Source organism: Meriones unguiculatus (genome assembly GCF_030254825.1).
Source record: "Meriones unguiculatus strain TT.TT164.6M chromosome 13 unlocalized genomic scaffold, Bangor_MerUng_6.1 Chr13_unordered_Scaffold_33, whole genome shotgun sequence".
NCBI classification, from domain to species: domain Eukaryota; kingdom Metazoa; phylum Chordata; class Mammalia; order Rodentia; family Muridae; genus Meriones; species Meriones unguiculatus.
In genome coordinates, this window is record NW_026843645.1 from 3,184,107 (window position 1) to 3,192,299 (window position 8,193).

Genomic DNA, 8,193 nt, shown 5'->3' on the forward strand with positions numbered 1-8,193 from the left:
TATGTGTCCCCATAAGGACCAAGCTTCACAACTGTTATGTATGTGCAGAGATCCCATATCTGTCCCATGCATGCTCTATTGTTGGGAGTTCATTCTCTGTGAGCTTGTGCCAGGAGCGTTTCTGTGGGGCAATTCTGAGCATGGAAAAGAGAGGTCTTTGCCTACAGGGTGCTCCAGAGAGCAGATGAGGGGTCAGCGATGAGAGGAAGTTAGTCAGCTCAAGTGGTCAGGGTAATCTAGCAGCTGACGTCTAAAATTCAGACCTTTCTTTGTCTCTGACTTATTGTTGACAAGACTCTTCTTGTTTATACAAGTTTCACAGTGCGAACACAGATTAATGATTATACAAGTGGTACAGAATGGGTGTTTGATTTTTTTTATTATGCAGGAATAAAAGCTCAGTTACAATTTAAAAAGTACACACAGAACATATTTGATTATCATTATTAGCCCTATAACTCTTTAAATAATCTAAAGAATGTCTCCTTCAAAGAAAACACATTTAATATGTGAAAGTGTGCTTTTAGGCTGGCATTGTTTGCAGTATGAGTGCAGTCCAGAGAAACAGAAAATACTTTAACTGGTCTTTTTATGCACAGAAAATACAAATAAATAGCTCCCTTTACTATATGTATCACCATCTATGCTACAAACTAGAAAAAGTTTATTTAAGTCAAACTATCTTATTTACTAAGTTTTATTCTGTCAGGAGTGTACCCTCTGTGACCTTCCATCTTTAAACTACATTTTCCAGGAGCTCTAAGCTTATAATAAAGGATCTTAAACCTATACATGAATCTCCAGGCCTCTCAGGGTAGTCACATTGCCTCTGTTTACCCTGCACCAATATACTGTTTAGGGGCATATACCCCAAAAAACTCCTGAAATAATGGCCTCAACTCTCTCTCTGCTTAACTCTGCTTAACAATCTCCAGGTCACAAAGATTTTAAAACAGTGGATAGATAAAGTTAAGTTTAGTATTATCATAAGGCTCAGGTCTCATTAGGGCTGGCTGCACTGTCTTCCTCTATGGCCTGGTAAGGCTGCTCCCTGTTAAGGGGAGGTGATCAAAGAGCCAGCCACTGAGTTTATGTCATAGGGAGTCCCTGGTCCCCTTACACTGCAGCCAGTCCTGATGAGAACTGATAGGCTAGGGTCAGTGGGAAGGGGAGTAGGACCTCCCTATCAGAAGACTTGGAGAGGGGCATGGGAGGAGATGAGCATGGGAAGGTGTGGAGGGAATGAACAAGAGTGCTACAGCTAAGATACAAAGTGAAGAAACTATAATTAACTTAAAATGCCTAATTTAAAAAATGACTCAGACATAATTTCTCTGTAGAAAAAAAAACAGAAATTGAATCTTAGTGCAGAAATACCCCAGTAATGCAAAACACACAAACACACACACACACACACACACACAAAACAGAAGTTAAAAATAGAAGAACAATGATTGTAGCAATCTGCTCAGCTTTGCTGGAATAGCACCAATAACTGTACCGGCTTCATGACTCTCAACAATTTCAGTGAATATGGCTTTGTCATTCTCCCTTTCTGATTTAACATTTTGTAGATTTATGGTATTTATGACATGTAGGTCATTTTTTAGTCTTAAGAATAGTACTATAAGAACAAGAGTGAAAATTAGAACAATTCCCAGGATTATTCTGGACTTAATAATGAAAATCAAAGAGTCCTCTCCTGAATCAAAGGATATCAAAGACTATAGAAATTTATTTGCAACTTCCACAGCTGAGATAGGTAAAGATTGGTCTGAGATTATATCGGGAGTTTGTTGATGCAAGTGTTGTATATTTATTGCCAAATCAGAAACTGTTCCATAGGTCATGGAGGTGGGACCTAAATTATTCCCATGTTACCTTAGAAAAATTATAGGAGTGGGATAAAAAATATCCACTTAAACAGTGAATAACAAGAAAAATGAGAAGAACCCATGATGATGGAAACAAGGAAGTGCATTTTTATACATTGATGTCATCAAAACACAAAGTACACGTATTTAGAAACTCAAAGTGTAAAAAAATCATTTGAAGGCATACTTAACAGTATTACTTTATCTGAATATAAATAAAATAGTTTTCAGTGCCCCAAAGAAACAGTGATAAGCTGTTGAGCAGAAATCTTATTGTTAATTAAACAAGATAAACAATAGAAATGCAAATTGTAAAGAGTTCGTGTCCTTGGCAGTAAACAGGATGCAGAATATACCAGGGTACACACATCATTCGAAAGCACTTTAATGAATTAAATGTGCAATGAATAGATATTTATATAAGGTGAAATGTTGATCCAATTTCTCCACACAGATCAGCAGGAGTGCATCCCTTGCCCAAGTCAAGAGTACCCAAACCCTGAGAGAAACCACTGCCTGCCCAAGGCAGTGACCTTCCTTTCCTTTGAGGATCCTCTGGGCATTGCTCTGGCCTGCACAGCTCTGTGCTTCTCTATCAGCACAATTGCAGTTCTTGGGATCTTTCTCAAACACCAAGAATCAGCCATTGTTAAGGCCAATAACCGGACTCTCAGCTACATCCTGCTCACCTCCATCCTCCTCTGCTTCTTCTGCTCCTTTTTCTTCATTGGACGCCCAAACACAGTCTCCTGCATACTGCAACAAATAACATTTGCACTTGTGTTCACCTTGGCTCTTTCCACTGTTTTGGCAAAAACTATAACTGTAATTCTGGCTTTTAGGGTCATGAAGCCAGGAAGAACAATGAGAAGGTTGTTTGTCTCAGGCGCCTATAATACTGTCATTCCCATCTGTGTCCTGATCCAACTTATTCTTTCTGGAGTCTGGCTGGGAATCTCGCCTCCCTACATTGACTCAGATGAACACTCTGAACATTTTATGCAACAAGGGCTCAGTTACTGCTTTCTATTGTGTGCTGGCTTACTTAGGGACCCTGGCTTTAGGCAGCTTCACTGTGGCTTTCCTGGTAAGGAACCTGCCTGACACATTCAATGAGGCCAAGTTCCTGACATTCAGCATGCTGGTCTTCCTCAGTGTCTGGGTCATCTTCATCCCTGTCTACCAGAGCACCAAGGGCAAAGCCGTCGTGGCTGTGGAGGTCTTCTCCATATTGGCCTCTAGTGCAGGGCTGCTGGGGTGCATCTTCTTCCCTAAGTGCTACATTATTATCTTAAGACCTGATAAAAACTCTTTGAGATTTATTAAAAACAAAAAATAGCAAATAAAAAATGATCATTTTGATGTATTAGTTTTCTTTTTTCTAATAAAACCCATTAGTATACTAAAATTAAATTATTTACCCACTTTTAAGTAACTTTTTCTTAAATGTATATTTAAACAAACATAAGAGCCCCTCACTTTGTCGAACAGTCACAGACATTCTATTTTAGAATAAAGCTGCTGCTGAAAACACATTTTAGTAAGTTATGCATGTTATTAATTTTTGGAAAATATACATATTCAAAATGTAGTTACATGAAAGTAATTGAGATAAACAGTACATGAACAAATACTTGTTTTCTTTGTTATTTTAGGGAGTATACAGGGCTTTGGGTGATATCTGAGATTCTTTTATAGACCAAGCATGAAAATCAATTTCTGGAAAGGGGTTGGTGGTGTGTCTTTTAAACAGTTGAGCCATTCCAGAAATCAGAGTAGAGAATTTTCTAAACAGAAATTATAAATCTGCTGCCTGACTCTGCTCTCTTTTCCTTGACATACGTAAAAATGACTTGACATCCCACTCTACAAATACTTGTTCAGTCACCTTCATTGCTATTCTGTTCACAATAGGTAGAAATGGAAACTCATAAATATGTTTATCATGATAAATATCATACATATAAATAGATGTAAGTAAAAAAAAAACATAATTTAAGTAACCCATATCCAGAAGACAAATATATTTCATTCTCTACTCTGGGGCATCTAGCTCCAAATGTTGATTTGTGAGTATTCATCATGGAATAACTATAGAAACAAGAAGGCATGGTGGGTAAGCAATACAATGGCAGATACATTTGATCCGATTGAAATAAACCAGGGGAGGTACTCTAATTATGAAGGAGGATAAATATGAAAAAAGGAAGTGGGTGAAATAACAGTAAATTTTTGAAAGAGTTTTAAGCAATCATACTGTGAATTATCTACATAAAATCCCTATAATACATGTAAGTCCATTCATGAATATAAACATGTTGCATCTAGATATTTTCAATAATGCACACAGATAAGTATAGTTCACCACTGACCAAATTTTATGCTACTGCTATCTAACCTAAAAACTACAGTCCATTTCCAGCCTGAAAAGATGTTTTTTGTTTGGTCTCAAATACCTGAAAATAATATGATACAGGAGGAACTAGGAAAATGAAGAGGAGCCATGCTAACTCCTGAAAGTTTAATTTCCACCAAGTGTCAGATTCTTGGAGCATAACTTTATAGTTATTCTCAAGTGCCTGCTTTTTCAACAATACATAAGACATTGAAGACATGGCATGCATGCTTGCGGGTGCTCGTGTTACCCTTAGCATTCACCACAGGCCACCAAAAGAGGAAAGTACATACCAACCCAGCCATACACCCTTCAGTCTCCAATGGTAACCTGCCTACAAGATTTGATGATGTGCTTGTGACACAAATTTCATGCAAGTGACCAATTAATATCTGGTTGAATTTCAGGAGGCCCACTCCATGAAAAGGAACCTTGATCCAACATGTCTTGGGTGGCCAAGAGCCTGAGTCTACACAGACCAGGGACATCAGAGAAATGTAAATGCTATAGTTGTGCTAAAGGAGCAGCCATACTCACAGATTGGTGCCTTGCTCAGCCATCATAGAAAACTTCTTCCTGCAGCAGATGGGAACAAATACAGAGACCCATATCCAGTTGATTCGCAGACAGTGAGGGGCCTTAGACCATTTCACCCTAAATGAGATGTCTCCAGCAATTCCCTCCCCTAAGGGCTCAAGGAACTCTGTGTGCAGAGTGTAAGTGACAGAGGGGATGAAGGACATGAGGGTAACAAGGTCTTATAAACACAGCAGGAACAACACACCTATGACTGCACCCTGACCCACAAGCTAGCTTTTCTATCACATTCCCCTGTTGGGGCTACCTTGCCATGCCACAGGGGAAAAAGATGCACTGAGGCCTGATGCGACTTGATTTGGTGGCATGGGTTGGTGGACACAAGGGAGGGGGGTGATCCCCTTCTCTGAGGAGCCAGGTGAGGGATGATAGGGGAAAGAGGGAGAGTAGGACAAGGAGGAGAGGAGGGAGGGGTCTATGACAGGGATGTAAAATGAATCAATAAAAAATTAAAAAATAAAATAATAATAAACGAGGGGGCTGGAGAGATGTCACAGAGCTTAAGAGTGCAGGTTTCTCTTCCAAAGATCCCGAGTTCGATTTCCAGCACCCACGTGGTGGCTTCACAACCATCTATAGTGAGATCTGGCTCCTCTTTCTGGTATGCAGACAAAATACTCTACAAATAATAAATTTTCAAAGAAAAAAAAAGAAATACACCATGGATCATCAACAAAGTTCCCCTCCCTCCAAAAAGAACACTCACTACCTCTTTAAATAATAATAATAATAATAATAATAATAATAAGTTTTAAAGTTAGTTTTCTCCAAGGGCCCACAAACCAGACTAACTGGTTAGCCCCATGAGCAGCAACAAATGGCAACAGAAAAACTCAAAGGCATATTTGTGGGTTTTGAAGGCAACAATATATGTTCAGTTCTTTTGTATGCATATGGCTTCTAGTTTCACGATTTCATGGTATTTCTGTTTGAGCGAATATCTGTATCTCTGCACCCATGTTTCCCTCATGTTTTTTCTTTGCTCCTTTTATTAATAACATTAGGCACTTCAACCATTTTATTGATTTCTGGAAGATTGGAGCCTGACAATTTCCTCTTTATGAAATACGAAAGTTTGTGCCCGTGACATAAATCCACCTCCCCAAACTAATGATATGGCCTGCCATTTAGGGTTTTCTGGTCTAGGGTTTGGTGCATCTCTGTGCTTCTTTGCTATCACTGCTGTAGTTTAAATAAATTTGTGAAGTACTAAGCCTTTCCTGGCCATTGTCAAGGGCAATCCCAGAATTCTAAGCCATCCCTTGATTATCTGCTGCTACTGCTTCCTCTACTATTTATTCTTTATTGGCCACCACAGCACAGTCATCTGCATTACCCAGCAAGACACTCTGAGACTCTGTTCATGATTCATTTGGGGTGTATATGTTTGAGAGAGAGAGAGAGAAAGAAAGGGAGACAGAGAGGTAGAGACAGACAGACAGAGAAAGAATACTGCTATATGTGTATGTGTGGATCTTTCTATAATTCTGGAACACTGAGGCGGTTTCTGGTATCAGTTGCCTGTCTGTCCTTCTCATTTGCTCTTGGATTTGACTTGTTGTCTGTGGAGTTCGGTGGGAATGTCTCTCCCATGTTGACAGATTTGCAAACCCTGAACCTGTACACCTACCTCATCATAGGAAAGAGAATTCCCACGGAGGAAACATGTGGACAGATCTGACCGACCAATCAGAACTGGAGTGAGGTGGAGACGGTGTGTCCAGAGCCTAATAACAATTTGTCTTGGCCCTCTTCAGCCCCTATTAGCCATTCCTTTCCAGCTTCTTTGTTGGACCTAGTATTCTAGGACTGATGAATACTTGTAGGGTGGTGCTAACTAGAACACAAGCGTCTGGCAAGCCCAATGTTAAGAATTTCACCTGATGGCATTGGAGTCTCATAGCTGAGTTTTCTATGCTTTGCCATAACCAACTTTTCTAAGGTCTAACTGAAGAGAATTTATGGCTGTTCTGATATTATAAATATTTCATGGGACTCCCTCCACATTGGAACATGGAATTTGGAGTGACCCAAATCTATGCTCTCGGGCCATGGCAATTGTCATATTCAACAAGGACAAAACTCCTGCTTTCTACTGTATCCTGGGATACCCACCTGTCCCATCACTGGGGAGTGCCCACTATCACTTTACTGGCTAGAGCTTTACATATTTACAGAAGCCAGGCTTCTGACACCCAGCATGGTGGTGTTCTGCAGTGTGTTGGCCACTTTCCTTACTAACCCCCATACCACCGGGGGCAAGGTCATGCTGCTTGAAGAGCATCGCAGGATCCCAGAAATTTCAGTGACCTCCTTCTAGACTTATGGTCAATATTGTGAGAGGATTTCTACCAATATGCCACAACACTGAGGATGAGATCATGGATGCCTTTTATAGTTCAGGGGCTACAGAGATGATTCAGGGGTTAAGAGTACTTGTTCTTGCCAAGGACCAGATCTGTTTTGCACCTGGTATCTACCCCCATCTGTAAGTCCAGTTCCAGGGAATTTAGCTCCCTCTTCTGCCCTCTTCACACACCTTCACCTCCATCTGATACACAGGCACACCTACCCATGCAGACAAAACACTCATACATATAAAAACAAACAATCAGATGAGAATTACACTTCCTAAGAGGGGGAAAAACACACCCTTCCATTAGTAAGTGAAGCTAGTTTATTGCACACACAGCCCCAGCCACAAATTTACATAATCCCAGTTTAAATGTGTCCAGTTTAAATTCTTCTATTCAGCCAGGGCCCAACCAGTCCCTGCTCACTGAAAAAGGAATCCTGGGGTCCCTGTCCCCCTTTATTTTAGTGAGTGCCCACTCTCCCAGTCAAAACAGGCCTGGTCTCGGGAAGGTAGACAGAGATTATAAATCATTTTTAAGGATTATAACAAAAGCCAGCTGTGATGTCACATGCCTGTGACCCTCAGTGGGGCAAGCAGTGGTATGAGTTCCAGGTCATCTAGGTTTACAAAGCGAGTCCAGGACATGCAAGGCTACACAGAGAAAGCCTGTCTCCAAAAAACAAGGGCTTGTGCCCCCTGCCAGCTCTTTACACTCACAACACTGGACATGTTCTAAGTTACATAGTATGACTTCAACCAGGCTACAGAAAAGTCCTGCCAAGCACGTTGGCACGCACATTTAATCCCAGCACTTGGGAGGCTGAGGCAGGTGAGTATCTGTGAGTTCAAGGCCAGCTTGTTCTACAGAGAAAGTTCAAGACAGCCAGTGTTACACAGAGAAATCCTGTCTCAAAAACCCAAAATAATAATAATAATAATAATAATAATAATAATAATAATATTGAAATAAA